Below are 18,691 nucleotides of genomic sequence, written 5' to 3' on the forward strand. Positions count from 1 at the left end.
ATCTCAAAGTTCACAAGTGCTGTGCTACCACCACTATGCTGAGACCATGCTCACCAAGATGGGTAGAGGTGCTTGCCACCAAGTCACTACGCTGTATGTGGACATGTGGTGTGAGTCACTCTGCAGAGCTAGTGCTAATTCTATTCATCTGTGTGACGTTAAGTTTGGTTGACCATATTTCAACACTTTTAATGAAGTGTAAACGCATCTCTTCTTGTAGAAAAGATGTATGCAACGCAGGCTGATTTTTCCAACAAATATACTTACTGTTGCTAAGGAATGATGAAGTACTAAATTTCTAATAATAGGGTAATTTCATAGTTTTTAGATGCTGAATGTTTTCTGAGATCAGATTTTTTGTATAGATTTGTCACAATGTGACCTCGTTACAGCCGGCCGCTATGGCCGAGCGGTTCTAGACGATTCACTCCGGAACCACGCTGCTGCTACGGTCGCAGGTTCGAATCCAGCCTCGGGCCTGGAGGTGTGTGATGTCCTTAGTTAGGTTTAAGTAGTTATAAGTCTAGGGGACTGATGACCTCAGATGGTAAGTCCCATATTGCTTAGAGCCATTTTTGAACCTCATTGTAAACAAGAAAATTAGCAGTACATATGTAATTGAAATGAAAAGTATACTGACTGAAAAATAAGCGAAGCACTCAGAATAGGGCAGAGGAAGCGAAATTAAACTTCAACGAATTGAGATGATATGTAATGGTCAGAAAATTTGGTAGTATGAGCCTGCATATCGGTATGACGCTGCCACAGCCTCTGGACTAGGTGTGCTTACATTGCTTCTGTTGGGAAGTGTGTCACAAATCTGTTGTGTCCTCTCGTGCAAGACTCAAGTTTCACACGGAATTTGCAGTCTCCCCTCCACAACGGCCAAAGGCCGGTCACGTGATTCCACCTCCACACGGACAGGAGGCGCGGCGTGACTGCCAGCGCTTGTGGTGTTACTTGAGAGTACTAGTTGCCTTTCCTGCCAGAAAACAAACACACACTCGCCTGCTTTGTGCAATCTGCCTGTAGTGCACTTAGCTGGTTTTCTTACAGACACAGATTCTTTTGAGGTTTTTACTACGAATTGTTTAAAAACGTACAGCTCAAAAAGAGCCTAGAAGATTAAGTGACTTAACAAAGGTTTGCACTCTTTTTCCGTTTAGTTTCTGAAAATAAACATTTTTTTCTTATTAACTTTCGTGTGTAGCGAACACGAGTTTCTACTGTGATGTTTTTATTGCTCAAAATAAAATGTCTGTGACAAACTTGCCGAAGGAGTCGGCTTTAATTTCGTGTACGGCAATTAAAAAGGCTTAAGTTCCTGAAATTTCCACTTTAACGTGCTGTAACGAGTTGGCTATTTCTTTGTACATAAACATTTAGCAGATGCAAACAGTTCATTGCTCGTTTCGTTTCTTTATTGAAGTTGCTGTCTGCTTCAAGCATTATGTTCATAATATATCCGTGTCTTAGGCTGATATAATATTTAATGCATAGTTTGGCAATACATGGGATATGACTTTTCAGAGTTTTACAGTCGGCTGAAGAACGAGTTTCCAACATTTTGTCCATTTGCCGCTCAAATAGGATACAATAATTATTGAACTGTCAATATTTTCCATACAGTCGCTCTCAGCAAACTGCTGAATAGGAGCGCTGGCAGTCATGCCCCGCCTCCCGTCCATGTGGGGGTGGAATCACGTGACCGGCCGTTGGCCGCTGTGGAGGGCAGGCTGCAAATGCCGTGTGAAACTTGAGTCTTGCGTCCTCTCGTGAGGCAAGCCAGTCCACATGTGTTAGCGCTGAGACGGATTTGAAATACGGCCTGAGGCAACACATTTCCTGTCAGGGACAGAACTGTGGATCTTGCTGGCCACGGGAGTTCATTAACTCCACAAAAACATTGCATAGAGAGACGTACCGTGTGTTAACGAATGCCGCGCGGAGTGGGCGCGCGACGTAAGGCGTCATGACACGGACTGCGCGGCTCCTGCCGCCTGAGGTTGGAGTCCACCCTCGGCCACAGGTGTGTGTGTTGTTCTTAGCGTTAAGTTAGTTTAAATGGTGTGTAAGTCTAGGGACCGATGACCTCAGCAGTTTGGTCCCTTAGGAATTCACACATTTTGTGTGAACGAGTGCCGTCCTGTTGAAAAACGACATCACGATACTATCGCACGGCAGGTTACACATGAGGATGCAGGGTATACCGTTGTGCTGTCGAAGTTCCCTCGATCTCTACCAGTCGTGACATGAAGTTATACCCAGTCGGTATCTATACTATGGCGTTAGGAGTAACGCCACAGGACCTCTCCAAAACGTTGGATGAATGGGACCCCTCCCACTCTCGTCGTAATACTCGCCGACGATAGTCATCCGGGGGACTGCAAAACCGTGATTCATCGCTGAACACAATGCGACGCCATCCATGAACAGTTCATGCTTCCTCATCACGGCATCACTTTAAAGACAACAGCTTGTGTTGCGTTGTTAAGGGCAGCATCCGCATGGGACGGTAGTTCCCTAGCCCGATTTGTAACCAGAACGATAAGAAAAATCATCTATGTACGAATGTTGGCTGTTAGTCTTGTAACTCAGGTAGAGGCAAAAAGTGAGAGCCGCTTTCATCATTCCATTAAGAGGTCACACGATCAGTGGTCGCGAATTGAAGATAAAAAGCAACGCACTAGCATCCCATCTGAATGCAAACAGACTTTTATAGAGGCCCTCAAACGCGAAGCTAAGTCAGAGTTAGAGTGATCCAGCGAACGGGCACGACCCGAGGACAGTACCCTCGCATGAACGAGCCTATAGCAAATACGATAGGAGTAAGCGTTGAACTCAATCTTGTACACTAAGAAGAACTTGTAAAGCTTTCCTGTGCGTAGCTCTCGATTATGGTTATTGGTTTCTCTCGTACGTTTGTCCCTATGCAACTGTGTCTTTATGTCATTTTGTGTCGAATACTCGAGCCTAGGCGTTGGATTGGAGCAACAGAATCTGCCACTCTCATGATTCATGGCCTGTAGTACCATACATTACTCTTTGTACCCGAGTCACAACAGAGGTATACGCCGGGATGGCCACTTGTTTTGGTAATTGGTTGCAAGCCTCATCTATGTTTTACACTTACTGAAGTTATAAACTAACGTCTGCACTTTCTGCATCTTCATTCGAAAAATGTGAAGAAGCAATAGAGAGCATAGTAAGCCAACACAGCATTTCGTTATGATCACCACACCTACCTCCTTAGTCTAACATCCAAGTTATACTGTACTGCCACCTATCACAGAGACCTGAAAAAGCCTGACCCTACCGTCTTTTCTCTCCTGTATGCAGGCCCTAGGTACCAAGAAACGAATGACCAATAACTCCGCTTCACCTCTGTTCTGAGCGTGAACTAAGTAAGTATGTCGCGACCTACGTCGGGTTTTGACAGGCTGTTTCTATTCTCCGACCAATGGTGTGGAATGACATGCTTACAGGGAGTCCATCACTTGTTCTCGGAAGGCAAACGTAAATCTTGGTGCACAGTATGGCGATCCTCCCTTGTTTCACTTAGACGCGGTAGACCGAAACGTTGTCGACGAGTATGCCTGCCCTCACATTCCCAGGCAGTCTACTGTCACATCCTAACTCCCTAAAAACCTGGATACTGCTCTGTTCGACCAGCTGGCCAGATGGAGACCCACAATGAGGCCCTTTAAAACTCTGTCAGGTGCTCATAGCTACGTCTCACATCAATACGCGGCATCCGCGTGTCCTTCACAGTGATTGCTCAACACCTGACGTTGCTCACTGCCTCATATATCCTATCAGGCCTGGTAACAACGCTAAACACCAACAATAATACAACCTGATTGCTGCTCCATCTGTCACAGAGAACTGCAACTCTAATCATCGACAGAACATGGACTGAGAGTATATCGAAGAAAGAAGAAAGTGATGAGAAGTAGAAGAAATGGGAACAGCGAGAAACGTAACATTAGGATTGATGGTCACGAAGTAGATGAAGTTAGGAATTCTACTACCCAGACAGCAAAATAACCAGTGACGGACGGAGCAAGTAGGACTTCAAAAGCAGACTAGCACCGCAAAAAGAGCATTCCTGACCAAGAGAAGTCTACTAGGATCAAACATAGGCCTTAATTTGAGGAAGAAACTTCTGAGAAGGTATGTTTGCAGCACAGCATTGTATGGTAGTGAAACGTGGACTGTGTGAAATCCGGAGCAGAAGAGAATCGAAGCATCTGAGATGTGGCGCTACAGACGAATGTTGAAAATTAGGTGGACTAGTAAGGTAAGGAATGAGGAGCTTCTGCGCAGAATCGGAGAGGAAAGGAACATGTGGAGAAGGAACAGGACGATAGGACATCCGTTAAGACATCATGGAATGACATCCATGGTACTAGAGGGAGCTGTAGAGGGCAAAAACTGTAGGGGAAGACATATTGGACTATATCCACAAATAATTGAGGACATAAGTAGTAAGTGCTACTCTGAGATGAAGAGGTTGGCACAGGAGCGTAATTCGTGGCAGGCTGCATCAGTCAGAAGACTGATGACTCGAAAAAAAGAAGTAATTTACATATCCACCGATGATGAGTAGATGTACAAAGTTACATTGACATTTTCTCATTAGACAGTGTAATATTTTTTTCAGTAAGAAATAAGATTTTGTGACGCGTAAGACGAAAATATGTCTTCACTACTTAAGAAATGAGTGTCCATCGCTATATATTTTCTTTCTCTCTTCTCCTTGAAGCAACAAATATAGTCTTTGTTCTCCGACGTATTGCGTCTTGTTCGTTTCTATAAAATGCCCAAAAGTGATCCATCAGACTGCTGTTCCAGCGCCCGTCACTCTGGAGACTCCATGAAAATGCTCAAATTGTACCTCACTGACATCAGCCAAATGTTCATGGAAAATGATCGGCATGATTGTTCAAAAACTGAATTTTGAGGTTCATCAAAAAGCTAATTTTTTCGGAATAAAATGCAGGCTTCAGTTTCACAGATATTTTTATTTCCCTTTACCGATTTCTATAAATTATTTTGTTGTCTTCAGAAGCTTAGTGCTGGTTTTGCAGATGTCAATATTTTCTTCAGAGAGGCATAATGCTATGATATGTCCAAAAATGTACATATTATATCTGACTATTGTAAGCACAGACTGACAATTTACAGTAAATTACTCACATCTATTTACTTGTCAAGCTGTTGTGCGGTCCCTTTCTGAGCTCTAAACACTCAAATTTCTTAAATGATACGCAAGCATGTCCCTTATAGTCATTTTTGATTCGGAGTTGGAATGGAACGCCATTTCTCGAAAGCGATAGTTGAGCAGACTTCGTGGAAAGGTACTGGAAACAATTCCCGTCATAGGGTAAGACTTCCATAAAAGTATTTCGTAAGTCCAACATAATGTGTAAAGATGCTAAGAGACTTTTTTTATCAGATTGTCTTCTGCAAAGCCTTCTTCCTTTCAGATGTCAAGTTTTTTTGCAGTATAGTTTATTCCGAGCCAGTGCTGATCACTTGTCCTAGTCTCCCACTTCATACCATTAATAGCAAGAGTGTATGAAATAGTTATCAGTAAAGTCGCTTTTGATACATTTTTAAACATTGAATATTAATTGTAAAAAAATGATGGATGATACGGCCTTTTACTACCATACTAAGATTCAAAACGATAAAAACCAAAAGCAACTCTCATTGTGAGACCAGAATTTCTCTCGGTGTATACGATGTTCAAATAACTTACTGGGATGCACCAGGGTGACACCTTCGACAATGACTAATATTTCAACAGGTGACCACCATGTCATTTTCAAGGCACAACTGCAGTAAGTAAGCGCTGTGCAAGCGGATTTAAAACCTCGGTTTGCGGAACAAGTCAGGAAAGATAACACACACGCACAAACACACACACACACACACACACACACACACACACACACACACACACGAACACACACACACACACACACACGAACACACACACACTGTAAACACTACCGCCGCCACACAACCAAAGGCGACCGACGTCAGAAGTTATCCATAGTGAAAATTACTAAACAATATGGGAGGTATCTAGCATTAACTCTGTCAATTTTTCGAAAAGGGAGAGACTAGGATTTCACGCAGAATTTAAGCAAAAATCTCCATCTATATTTAAAAGGTTACCAGATAATTTAATTTCAGCCGCTTCGTTACTAACAATATCCCAATTGCTCGAAGTGCATGCCAGAATCTCCGTGTTATTGTACTCCATAGAATGACCGGCGCCAAGACAATGTTCTAGAATAGCCTGTTTGCTCGGCTATTGTGAGCGTGTGTGCCTCTTATGTTCAGTACATGGATCCTCCATGGTCCTGAGAGTCCTACCAATGTATGATATGCCACAACTGCAAGCAATACGATTGACACCCGCCTCACGCAAACCAAGATCATAATAAACGTAACCAAAAAGGACGCTAATCTTAGAGAGAGGTCGGAAAACACATTTCCGATCATATTTCCACAAAATACGACCAATCTTGTTGGAGGTGGACCCCGCGTAAGGAATATAGGAGGTACACCTTTTTGCCAATCAGTATTATCATCACTCAGCTGATGCATGGTTAGTCGATAGCGCAAAGTACATCTGAACTGTCTTTCTCGGACTCTATTCCGACGGAAGCTGACATCAAGATGGGTTAACTCATCTGACGAACTCTCAGGTTTTGAAATGACGTGCGCCTGTAAACCAAGGTGCGAGGTACCCCTTCACGCTGGGCCGGATGTTGACAACTGTCAGCCTGTAGATAAGTCAGTGTGAGTAGGCTTCCCGTACATTATTAGAATTCTCATTTTGTTGTTCCAGTGGTCATCATTTCGAAGACTTGTTTGATGCAGTTCTCCACGCTAGTCTATCTGGTGCAAGCCCACGTACTTACATCTACATCTATACTCTACAAATCACCGTGAGTTGCTTGGCAGACTGTACGTCCCACTGTACTAGCTATTAGGGTTTCTTCCTATTCCATTCACGTATGGAGCACGGGAAGACTGATAGATCGAATGTCTTTGTGCGTACAGTAATTATTCTAATGTTATCTTTACGGTCCCTATGTGAGCAATACAGTGGGGGTTGTAGTATATTACTACAATTATCATTTAAAGCCGGTTCTTGAAACTTTGTTAATAGACTTTCTCGGGACAGTTTACGTCTACCTCCAAGAGTCCCCCAGTTCACTTCCTTCAGTATCTCTGTGGCAGTCTCCCACGGAAAAAGAAACCTGTGAATATTCGTACTGCCCTTCTCTGCATACGTTCAACATCCCCTGTTAATCCTATTTGGTACGGGACCCACATACTTGAGCAATATTCTAGAACCAGTGGCACGAGTGGTTTGTAAGCAATCTGCTTTGTAGATTGATTACACACCCCTAGTATTCTATCCACACCTGCTTTACCCACGATTGAACCTATGTGATCATTCTATTTCATGTTATCCTTCCAAAGTTTCACGCTCAGGTATTTGTATGAGTTGGCCGATTCCAACAGTGACTCATTGATATTATAATCATATAATACTATATATTTTCGTTTTGTGAAGAGCAAAATTTTCCATTTCTGAACATTTAAAGCAAGTTGCCAATCTCTGCATCACTTTGAAATCACCCACTGCAACTCACGTGCATTTGACCCTTCCCACTTCATTCATCCATGGTCTCCCTCTTACAGTTTTTATGCCCCTTATCTCACTCCATTAAAGAAAATGATAATTCCTTAATTCCTCAGGACCTTCTTCAAGTTGTACCATTTCCTTCTTTTTTCCACATTTAGATGCGATATCTCCTCTTTAGTTATTCATCCACCCAACTAATCTTAAGCATTCTCTTGCAACACCACATTTCAAAAGCTTCTGTTCTCTTCTTTCCGAATTCTTTATCGTCCACATTCCACTTACGTGCAATGCTATAATGAAGAAAAATACGTTCAGAAAAAGACTTGGTAATACAATGAAGGGTTTCATGACGGGAAATGTTAGCCCCTTGTGAGCATTCCGGGTTGTATGGCCGTGATCCATGCAATTTTTGCGTTCCTCATGTTTCGTCCAAAGCTGAACTGGCCATCTTCAGTGATACTCCGGGTTCTGCTGAGTCTTGGCGACAGCCAGGTCAGACGTCAGAGCACGAGGTGCTGTGAAAATGGGGCGTGGTAGTGTTTACGTCGCTCTCAGACGTGCGACCCATCAATCGGCAAGATTCAGCAGAACCTGAGGTACCCCTGAAGATGTCCAGCACAGTTCTGGACGAAACATCAGAAGCGGAATACTTTTATAGACCACGTCCATACAACCCGAAAAACTCACCAGCGGCTTGAATTTACACACTGACGGGAAAAAGCCGCAAGACCAGGAAGCAGTTGTGCGACATGAACGAAAGCTTGTAGCCGTGTTTCTACATCTGAAAGATGATGTCTATTCAAATTTAGCGCCAGTCACACTATAACGGCGCAAATCAGGATTTCTTTTAATATACTTTGTAACGGTCGCAAGCGTCAGTTACGTTTGGAGTGGTGGTTTTGTTTTAGTCAAGAATGCCTTTATGGCGACAAAGACGCCATTATCAACACCTCGCTGAGTTTGGGCGAGGTCGTGTAATGGGGCTACGAGAAGCTGGATGTTGTTTCCGCAATACTGCAAAAAGACTGCCAGGAACGTAGCCACTGTACATGACTGCTGGCAGCGGTCACGAGAATGTACGGTTGCAAGAGGATTGGATTTGGATTGGATTGTTTGGGGGAGGAGACCAGACAGCGAGGCCATCGGTCTTATTGGATTAGGGAAGGACGGGGAAGGAAGCCGGCCGTGCCCTTTCAAAGGAACCATCCCGGCATTTGCCTGGAGCGATTTAGGGAAATCATGGAAAACCTAAATCAGGATGGTCGGACGCGGGATTGAACCGTCGTCCTCCCGAATGCGAGTCCAGTGTGCTAGCCACTGCGCCACCTCGCTCGGTGGTTGCAAGAGGACAGGGCTTCGTGCAGACGCGAAAAAGCTTCTTGTTCGGCGTATGGCTCTGGCGCAATGTAGTGCATCTGCAGCAGCAATTTGAACAGCAGATGGCACCACGGTCACACAACGAACTGTTAGAAAACGATTACTTCAAGGAGAGCTCCAAGGCAGACACCCTGTAGCGTGCATTTCACTGATCCCAAATCCCGCGCCGTTAGCGACTTCATTGGTGTCATGCGAGAGCTCATTGGAGGGCGGGATGAAGGTCAGTTGTGTTTTCTGATGAAAGCTTGTTCTGCCTCAGTGGCAGTGATGTCAGTGTGTTGGTTAGGAGGAGGCCAGTTGAAGGCCTGCAACGAACCTGTCTTTCTTTTCGCTTGTGCCTTTGGCCCGCAGGTACGCAAGGTCAGCATGGTTAATCGGATTTTGCAATGTTAGATTAAGGGGTGGCCGGTGCCCTTCCTGCCGCCACCCAGTACCCCCCAGGACGGAATTAGTATACCCGAACTGTCAGTGACTCGTGTAATCCATGGAATAATGTGAAAGTGTTCAGAGGTCTGCGAGCCATGTAACTGAGGTGGGACGTGGGGACCAGTCCGGTATTCACCTAGGGGGATGTGGAAAACCGCCTAAAAACCTCATCAAGGCTGGCCGGCACACCGACCGCCGTCGTTAATCCGCCGGGCGGATTCGATTCGGGGCCGGCGCGCCTACGCGAGTCCACGAAGCAGCGCGTTAGCGCACTCGGCTAACGTGGCGGGTATCCTGCAACCAACCTGTCTGCATGCTAAAAAACACTGGACCTACACCTGCAGTTACGGTCCGGAGTGCGATTTTGTATGTCAGCAGAAGCACTCTCGTAGTTAGCCCATGCACCTTGACTGCAAAATTGTACATTATTCTTGTGATTCGACCTGTTGTGCTCCCATTCGTAAATAGCATCCAGGGGGTGTTTTCCAATAGGATAACGCTCGCCCAAATACCGCTGTCGCAACCCAATATGCTCTTCAGAGAGTCGACATGTTGCCTTGGCCTGTTCGGTCACTAGCTTTCTCTCGAATCAAGCACATTGAAACTTCTTAATAAAATCAAATTTTTACTTAAACTGCAATAACTGACACTGATTCTGACACTTCTGAAACTGCTGAGTGAGATTGAATGCAAGTGACACTCTGCTGGTCTTTATCATTACAACACTGACCTACTGAATTTGCCCTGACTAACAAAACTCAAACTTTTCCCATATATTAATTACCCACAATATTCAACGGTAATGCGATCTGACTGATATAAAATTAACTCAAAAGAATGGCCCTGAATTAGAAGAAATCCTAAAAAAAAAACTATACATAAGGTGAAAGGTAAGTCACTTACCTCACAAAAAACTTCACTGCCCGAACTACTGCTATACAGCAATCCCCAATACAGCCAGCTAAAGAAAAGATTCAAACTACTATAGTCTCTAACTACTAATAGGCATATGGTTAGCAAAAGAAAGATTTTGTTGCAAAGCAAAGCCGGCCGTTGTGGCCGTGCGATTAAAGGCGCTTCAGTCTGGAACCGCGTGACCGCTACGGTCGCAGGTTCGAATCCTGCCTCTGGCATGGATGTGTGTGATGTCCTTAGGTTAGTTAGGTTTAATTAGTTCTAAGTTCTAGGCGACTGATGACCTCAGAGGTTAAGTCGCATAGTGCTCAGAGCCATTTGAACCATTTTTTGCAAAGCAAACAATGTATTTTTACCTTAATAATGGGACATCCAGTTAAAAAATATATATAATCGTCCGCGACATCCAGTTCCAAAAATTATGTAATCCTAAAAATATTCAGTCTCTAAGTCGGACACGTCCAGATCGTCCGCTCGCGCTAATACCGCAAACCTCCAACACTGCTAATTATTAACCTCTAACCTCCATCACTGCTGACTACTCACTCCCATCTTTCATCACTGCTGGCTGTTCACCTCCAACTGCAAATTCGACCAGCCACACAGAGTCTCTTACAGACTCCACACAGCGCAGTCAGAGATTTAATACAGCGCTACATAGCGCTACCAACACACAAACACATAAACAGCCTACTTACACTATATGGGACATCATCGGACAACAACTTCAGCGTCATCCACAGACATAACTGACTGTCCCTGTATTGAACCAGTAAAAGCAACAGGCAAAGAATCCCATCCCATAAATTGACATCCGGCAACTGTACAGCACAACGCGTGCATGGTTGCACTTTTACATTCAACTTTCTGGCGGTTTGACTGGTTTTTAATGTACCATCATTAGTGGTCACGTTAACACTCACAATGTGCGCATCTGGGGATCAGAAAATCCACACGAGGTGGTACAGATGCAACAAGATTCCCCTAAAGTGAAAGCGGAAAGATTATGGGCCTTTCTTTTTTGCTGAACCTACTGTAGCTGGCACTTCTTACCTTGATACACTAGAGCACCGCCACCTCTCCGACGTAGCGGAGTACACGATTGGTTGAACTTCACTGCATGAAAGCGCTGGATAGGCCACAAGCGCCAAATGACAGGGCTTGCTTTGCTTGGCCTCCACGTTCACCTGACCTAACAATATGCGATTTTTTACTTTGGAGCTTCATCATGAACCATGGACCATGAACCATGAACCATGCACCTTGCCGTTGGTGGGGAGGCTTGCGTGCCTCAGCGATACAGATAGCCGTACCGTAGGTACAACCACAACGGAGGGGTATCTGTTGAGAGGCGAGACAAACGCGTGGTTCCTGAAGAGGGGCAGCAGCCTTTTCAGTAGTTGCAGGGGCAACAGTATGGATGATTGACTGATCTGGCCTTGTAACAATAACCAAAACGGCCTTGCTGTGCTGGTACTGCGAACGGTTGAAAGCAAGGGGAAACTACAGCCGTAATTTTTCCCGAGGGCATGCAGCTTTACTGTATGGTTAATGATGATGGCGTCTTCTTGGGTAAAACATTCCGGAGGTAAAATAGTCCCCCATTCGGATCTCCGGGCGGGGACTACTCAAGAGGACGTCGTTAGCAGGAGAAAGAAAACTGGCGTTCTACGGATCGGAGCGTGGAATGTCAGATCCCTTAATCGGGTAGGTAGGTTAGAAAATTTAAAAACGGAAATGGATAGGTTAAAGTTAGATATAGTGGGAATTAGTGAAGTTCGGTGGCAGGAGGAACAAGACTTTTGGTCAGGCGATTACAGGGTTATAAATACAAAGTCATATAGGGGTAATGCAGGAGTAGGTTTAATAATGAATAAAAAAATAGGAATGCGGGTAAGCTACTATAAACAGCATAGTGAACGCATTATTGTGGCCAAGATAGACACGAAGCCCACACCTACTACAGTAGTACAAGTTTATATGCCAACTAGCTCTGCAGATGACGAAGAAATTGAAGAAATGTATGATTAAATAAAAGAAATTATTCAGATAGGGGAGGGAGACGAAAATTTAATAGTAATGGGTGACTGGAATTCGGTAGTAGGAAAAGGGAGAGAAGGAAACGTAGTAGGTGAATATGGATTGGGGGTAAGAAATGAAAGAGGAAGCCGCCTGGTAGAATTTTGTGCAGAACATAACTTAATCATAGTTAACACTTGGTTCAAGAATCATGAAAGAAGGTTGTATACATGGAAGAACCCTGGAGATACTAAAAGGTATCAGATAGATTATATAATGGTAAGACAGAGATTTAGGAATCAGGTTTTAAATTGTAGGACATTTCCAAGGGCAGATGTGGACTCTGACCACTATCTATTGGTTATGAACTGTAGATTAAAACTGCATAAATTGCAAAAAGGTGGGAATTTAAGGAGATGGAACCTGGATAAACTGACTAAACCAGAGGTTCTACAGAGTTTCAGAGAGAGCGTAAGGGAACAAATGGCAGGAATGGGGGAAAGAAATGCAGTAGAAGAAGAATGGGTAGCTTTGAGGGATGAGGTAGTGAAGGCAGCAGAAGATCAAGTAGGTAAAAAGACGAGGGCTAGTAGAAATCCTTGGGTAACAGAAGAAATATCGAATTTAATTGATGGAAGCAGAAAATATAAAAATGCAGTAAATGAAGCACCCAAAAAGGAATACAAACGTCTCAAAAATGAGATCGACAGGAAGTGCAAAATGGCTAAGCAGGGATTGCTAGAGGATAAATGTAAGGATGTAGAGGCTTATCTCACTAGGGTAAGATAGATACTGCCTACAGGAAAATTAAAGAGATCTTTGGAGATAAGAGAACCACTTGTATGAATATCAAGAGCTCAGATGGAAACCCAGTTCTAAGCAAAGAGGGGAAAGCAGAAAGGTGGAAGGAGTATATAGAGGGTCTATACAAGGGCGATGTACTTGAGGACAATATTATGGAAATGGAAGAGGATGTAGATGAAGATGAAATGGGAGATACGATACCGCGTGAAGAGTTTGACAGAGCACTGAAAGACCTGAGTCGAAACAAGGCCCCGGGAGTACACAACATTCCATTAGAACTACTGACGGCCTTGGGAGAGTCAGTCCTGACAAAACTCTACCATCTGGTGAGCAAGATGTACGAGACAGGCGAAATACCCTCAGACTTCAAGAAGAATATAATAATCCCAATCCCAAAGAAAGCAGGTGTTGACAGATGTGAAAATTACCGAACTATCAGTTTAATAAGTCACGGCTGCAAAATACTAACGCGAATTCTTTACAGACGAATGGAAAAACTAGTAGAAGCCGACCTTGGGGAAGATCAGTTTGGATTCCGTAGAAATATTGGAACACGTGAGGCAATACTGACCCTACGGCTTATCTTAGAAGCTAGATTAAGGAAAGGCAAACCTACGTTTCTAGCATTTGTAGACTTAGAGAAAGCTTTTGACAGTGTTGACTGGAATACTCTCTTTCAAATTCTGAAGGAGGCAGGGGTAAAATATAGAGAGCGAAAGGCTATTTACAATTTGTTTAGAAACCAAATGGCAGTTATAAGAGTTGAGGGGCATGAAAGGGAAGCAGTGGTTGGAAAGGGAGTGAGACAGGGTTGTAGCCTCTCCCCGATGTTGTTCAATCTGTATATTGAGCAAGCAGTGAAGGAAACAAAAGAAAAATTCGGAGTAGGTATTAAAATCCATGGAAAAGAAATAAAAACTTTGAGGTTCGCCGATTTTTTAATTCTGTCAGAGACAGCAAAGGACTTGGAAGAGCAGTTAAACGGAATGGATGGTGTCTTGAAAGGAGGATATACGATGAACATAAACAAAAGCAAAACGAGGATAATGGAATGTAGTCGAATTAAGTCGGGTGATGCTGAGGGAATTAGATTAGAAAATGAGACACTTAAAGTAGTAAAGGAGTTTTGCTATTTGGGGAGCAAAATAAATTGATGATAGTCGAAGTAGAGAGGATATAAAATGTAGACTGGCAATGACAAGGAAAGCGTTTCTGAAGAAGAGAAATTTGTTAACATCGAGTATAGATATAAGGGTCAGGAAGTCGTTTCTGAAAGTATTTGTATGGAGTGTAGCCATGTATGGAAGTGAAACATGGACGATAAATAGTTTAGACAAGAAGAGAATAGAAGCTTTCGAAATGTGGTGCTACAGAAGAATGCTGAAGATTAGATGGGCAGATCACATAACTAATGAGGAGGTGTTGAATAGGATTGGGGAGAAGAGAAGTTTGTGGCACAACTTGACTAGAAGAAGGGATCGGTTGGTAGGACATGCTCTGAGGCATCAAGGGATCACCAATTTAGTATTGGAGGGCAGCGTGGAGGGTAAAAATCGTAGAGGGAGACCAAGAGATGAATACAGCAAGCAGATTCAGAAGGATGTAGTTTGCAGTAGGTACTGGGAGATGAAGAAGCTTCCTCCGGATAGAGTAGTATGGAGTGCTGCATCAAACCAGTCTCAGGACTAAAGACAACAACAACGACAACATCATTTCTCATTTGCAGTAGCTTATATCATTCTTACACTACTGGCCATTAAAATTGCTACACCACGAAGATGACGTGCTACAGACGCTAAATTTAACCGACAGAAGAAGATGCTCTGATACGCAAATGATTTGCTTTTCAGAGCATTCAGACAAGGTTGGTGCTGACATGAGAAGCGTTTAAAACCGATTTCTCATACACAAACAGCAGTTGACCGGCGTTTCCTGGCGAAAGGTTATTGTGATGCCTCGTTTAAGGAGGAGAAATGCGTACCATCACGTTTCCGACTTTGATAAAGGTCGGATTGTAGCCTACCGCGATCGCGATTTACCGTATCGCGACATTGCTGCTCTCGTTGGTCGAGATCCATGACTGTTGCCGTACTGGATCGCAACGGCTTAGAGATGACAGGCATCTTATCCGCATGGCTGTAACGGATCGTGCAACCGCGTCTCGATCCCTGAGTCAACAGATGGGGACGTTTGCAAGACAACAACCATCTGTACGAATAGTTCGACGATGTTTGCAGCGGCATGGACTATCAGCTCGGAGACCATGGCTGCGGTTACCCTTGACGCTGCATCACAGACAGGAGAGCCTGCGATGGTGTATTCAACGACGAACCTGGGTGCACGAATTTCAAAACGTCATTTTTTCGGATGAATCCAGGTTCTGTTTACAGCATCATGATGGTCGTATCCGTGTTTGGTGACATCGCGGTGAACGCACATTGGAAGCGTGTATCCGTCATCGCCATACTGGTGTACCACCCGGCGTGATGGTATGGGGTGCCACTGGTCACACGTCTCGATCACTTCTTGTTCGCATTGACGGTACATTGAACAGTGGTCGTTACATTTCAGATGTGTTACGACCCGTGGTCTACCCTCCATTCGATCCCAACGAAACGCTACATTTCAGCAGGATAATGCTCGACCGCGTGTTGCAGGTCCTGTACGGGCCTTTCTGGATACAGAAAATGTTCGACTGCTGCCCTGGCCAGCACATTCTCCAGATCTCTCACCAACTGAAAACGTCTGGTCAATGGTGGCCGAGCAACTGGCTCGTCACAATACGCCAGTCACTACTCTTGATGAACTGTGGTATCGTGTTGAAGCTGCATGGGTAGCTTGTACACGCCATCCTAGCTCTGTTTGACTCAATGCCCAGGCGTATCAAGGCCGTTATTAGGGCCAGAGGTGGTTGTTCTGGGTACTGATTTCTCAGGATCTATACACCCAAAAACGCGTGAAAGTGTAATCACATGTCAGTTCTAGTATATTTGTCAATGAATATCCGTTTATCATCTCCATTTCTTCTTGGTGTAGCAATTTTAATGGGCAGCAGTGTACGTTAGTATGTGATCTTGCAATGTAAATCACTTAAATGTGTTAACTACACAAATAGATTCCCGATATTTTATTACTGTACGTTAATTGTTTTCTGGTATAACGATTAGTGTGTTTTCATAAACGCATTTGTTGCTGCAGCCAGCCCACAGTTTATATCAACTTTCGGTTGGACGTCATCAGTTATTTTGCTGGTCTAATAACAATGCCGTCGCTGGTGAGGGAGTCTACTGGCAGGTGACGGCTGCGAATACTATGCGCCAGTAATTGGGGCGCGAGGCATCGGCGAGTGGCGCGGCGCTAATTGCGGGCGCGGCGCAGGCCTGGCGGCCGTGGCGGGATGCGGGCCTCTCGCCTGTGTGTACGGTGGTCCTGGGCCGGGCCTGGTCTTTGGGCTGTTGTCGCCACAGTTGGCAGGCGGCCGCCCCGCGTGCCCGGCGTGCATTGTTCGCGACCAGGGGTGCCCAGCAGGGGGCGCCGGTACTTCGCCTTGTGCTCTAGACGTCTGCAAAACCTCTCTGGCGTACAATGATACATTAAGCAATCTAGTCGGAATCATTCGCAAATTTTGTAGGAAAATTAACGTTCTAGGTTGGAATAGTTGCACACAGTGTACAGGGTGATCCATTGATAGTGACTGGGCCACATATCTCACGAAATAAGCGTCACTCGAAAAAACTACAAAGATCGAAACTTGTCTAGCTTGAAAGGGGAAACCAGATCGCACTATGGTTGGCAAGCTAGATGGCGCTGCCATAGGTCAAACGGATATCAACTGCAATTTTTTAAAAATAGGAACCCCCATTTTTATTACATATTCGTCTAGTACGTAAAGAAATATGAATGTTTTAGTTGGACCACTTTTTTCGCTTTGTGACTGATGCCGCTGTAATAGTCACAAACATATGGCTCACAATTTTAGACGAACAGTTGGTAACAGGTCGGTCATTTAAATTAAAATACGTAACGTAGGTACGTTTGAACATTTTATTTCGGTTGTTCCAATAAGATGCATGTACCTTTGTGAACTTATCATTTCTGAGAACGAATGCCGTTATAGCGTGATTACCTGTAAATACCACATTAATGCAATAAATGCTCAGAATGATGTGCGTCAACCTCAATGCATTTGGCAATACGTGTAACGACATTTCTCTCTACAGCGAGTAGTTCGCCTTCTGTAACGTTCGCACATGCATTGACAGTGCGCTGACGCATGTTGTCAGGCGTTGTCGGTGCATCACGATAGCAAATATCCTTGAACTTTCCCCACAGAAAGAAATTCGGGGACGTCAGATCCGGCGAACGTGCGGGCCATGGTATGGTGCTTCGACGACCAATCCACCTGTCATGAAATATGCTATTCAGTACCACTTCAACCGCACGCGAGCTATGTACCGGACATCCGTCATGTTGGAAGTACATCGCCATTCTGTAATGCAGTGAAACATCTTGTAGTAACATCGGTAGAACATTACGTAGGAAATCAGCATACATTGCACCATTTTGATTACCATCGATAAAATGTGGGCCAATTATCCTTCCTCCCATGATGCCGCACCATACATTAACCCGCCAAGGTCGCTGATGTTCCACTTGTCGCAGCCATCGTGGATTATCCGTTGCCCACTAGCGCATATTATGCCGGTTTACGTTAGCGCAGCTGGTGAATGACGCTTCGTCGCTAAATAGAACGCGTGCAAAAAATCTGTCATCGTCCCGAAATTTCTCTTGTGCCCAGTGGCAGAACTGTACACGACGTTCAAAGTCGTCGCCATGCAATTCCTGGTGCATAGAAACATGTTACGGGTGCAGTCGATGTTGATGTAGCATTCTCAACACCGACGTTTTAGTGATTCCCGAAGCTCGCGAAATTTGTCTGCTACTGATGTGAGGATTAGCCGCGACAGCAGATAGAACACCTACTTGGGCATCTTCATTTGTTGCAGGTCTTGGTTGACGTTTCACATGTGCCTGAACACTTCCTGTTTCCTTAAATAACGTAACTATCCGGCGAACGGTCCGGACACTTGGATGATGTCGTCCAGGATACCGAGCAGCATACATAGCACACGCCCGTTGGGCATTTTGATCACAATAGCCATGCATCAACACGATATCGACAATTTCCGCAATTGATAAACGGTCCATTTAAACACAGGTAATCTATCACGAAGCAAATACCGTCCGCACTGACGGAATGTTAAGTGATACCACGCACTTATCCGTTTGTAACTATTACAGCGCCATCTATCACAAAGCGAAAAAAGTGGTCCAACTAAAACATTCATATTTTTTTACGTACTACACGAATATATAATAAAAAATGGGGGTTCCTATTTTAAAAAACGCAGTTGATATCCGTTTGACCTATGGCAGCGCCATCTAGCGGGCCAACCATAGAGCCATCTGGTTTCCCCC

Source organism: Schistocerca cancellata, chromosome 2, assembly GCF_023864275.1.
Source record: "Schistocerca cancellata isolate TAMUIC-IGC-003103 chromosome 2, iqSchCanc2.1, whole genome shotgun sequence".
Lineage (NCBI taxonomy): Eukaryota > Metazoa > Arthropoda > Insecta > Orthoptera > Acrididae > Schistocerca > Schistocerca cancellata.